Consider the following 1,927-nt stretch of genomic DNA (forward strand, 5'->3'; position numbering starts at 1 on the left):
TGCAGCAGCAGCAGCAGTATTAAATAGCCTACTATCTATCTTATCAGTGAAGGTGCAGCAGCTGACTTTGACCCCTGATCTTCTTTATGCTCTCATGGCGTTTTTAAATGATGTTGCAACATAAATGTTAATCTTCATCGCTGTCGTCTTTCATATTCTGTCCGCGTGTACATTTACCTGGCTGTTCTTAGACGAAACAAACTCTGGCTCTGGTCCGAACTGTGTGAAAACGTACAATGCAGAACTCCATCCAGAAAACAGTCAATTTAAGTCGTTCTAAGATCTGACCTACTTTACATACCTTGAGAATGAAAAAGGTAAGACGTGTGAGAATGGTAGAATCCAGTTGTCAACTCGGCATACACTAAATGCACATTAGAAAATGTACTCCAGGTAAAATTCAACTGTTCAACCGTCACCACGTCGCTCTTCTTCCACAAAAATACGGGCAGGGCGAGCGAGGCTACATTAAACAAGCGTATTTATTAAGCGAGTTCGGCGACCGTGCATTCCATATTTCCCTTCAGCTGTTTTGACATTAGCAGTCAAAGAATAACCACAGTAGTGTTTCACCGGGTTAATGTACTTGTCTAGCGGTTGTACTTGATCCAAGTCTGCTGAGTCTGTAGAACAACAGGAGGGGAAGCGGATGTCATGTGACAGAACGGAGCTGCAGGTCAGCTGACTAAAACACAAAAAAGACCTGCATTTAACTGACAGATACTACATGTATACTGTGTACATTATTGTAAAACATCTCCTGCATTGCAAGTACAGGATCAGCTACATGTAGTTAAAGAATCAGCAGTAAAAGTACACAAGTATTATCTGCTTCATGTAGTAACAGTATCAGCAGTAAAAGTAAAGTAGGCTTAGGTTATTACCTCTTTTGGAAAGTATCAGTAGTAAAAGTACACAGTATTATTGGCTTCATGTTGTTAAAGTACAGAAGTATCAGCTTTGTGTAGTCAAAGTATCAGCAGTAATACTACACAAGTATAGGCCTAATCACCCTCTTTTGGAAAGTATCAGTGGTAAAAGTAAACAAGTATTATCAGCTTCAAGTAGGTTAAAGTATGAGCAGTACAGAAGTATTATCACCCTCTTTTTGAAGATATCAATTGTAAAAGTACATGTGTATTATCAACTGCACATGGAAAGTTTCAGCCTACACAGTATTAGCAATAAAAGTTACAAGTTAAGTTATAAGTTATGATACATACTTATGAACATTCATTTCACACACACACACATACATACATACATACATACAGTGTGTGTATATATATATATAGTACAGTATATAGGCCTACCATATGTATTCTGTAATTATAGCTACATAACCAGCAGAGGGAGCTAAAGCACAACATCTGAAATTTCCCCCTAAACAGAAACATCACTTGACTTTTCTTCTGATAAACCTTTCGAATTTTTGTATTATTCTTTTATTGTGTACTCATGTACTTTGAATTAGTACATGATACTTGTAAACTGACACACAATTTAGCTGCATTGTGTACATATACTTTTTACTACCCATAGACATTATATAAAAATTTACTTCCACTATAACTGACAGCGTAAAGTCTGAAAGGCTTTCTATCGGATTACTTTTCTTCATTGTTTAGTTTAGAATAACGACATATCAGTCGTAGGGGCGAGTACTTTTACCTTTGATACTTTAAATACATTTAGCTGATAATAATTTTACTGGAGTGGGATTTTGAATGCTGACCTTTTACATGAATGTATTTTGTACTTTTACTTCAGTGAAGTATCTGAACACCACCACGTGCAGGTGCAGGCCCTCATTTAGACTCACCTGACCTGTGAGGTGAGCTGGAAACTGAGCCAATGTTCACACTACCAGGAAGTCCCGCACCAAACTCCGTCTCCACCCTGAACCAACCAACCCCCCCGCCTGCTT

The 1,927-nt window shown here is 38.1% G+C and overlaps 1 protein-coding gene across 1 annotated transcript in view; it reads right to left on the bottom strand.

The window, feature by feature from the left end:
- Positions 1-648, bottom strand: part of amdhd2 (amidohydrolase domain containing 2) — a 16,661-nt gene extending 16,013 nt beyond the window's left edge. Inside the window, exon 1 of the mRNA XM_046037836.1 lies at positions 302-648. The gene's annotated coding sequence lies outside the window, so the exon portion shown is untranslated. The remainder of the gene's footprint in view (positions 1-301) is intronic.
- Positions 649-1,927: the final 1,279 nt, after the last annotated feature.

Source organism: Micropterus dolomieu, linkage group LG02, assembly GCF_021292245.1.
Source record: "Micropterus dolomieu isolate WLL.071019.BEF.003 ecotype Adirondacks linkage group LG02, ASM2129224v1, whole genome shotgun sequence".
Classification (NCBI taxonomy): Eukaryota; Metazoa; Chordata; class Actinopteri; order Centrarchiformes; family Centrarchidae; genus Micropterus; species Micropterus dolomieu.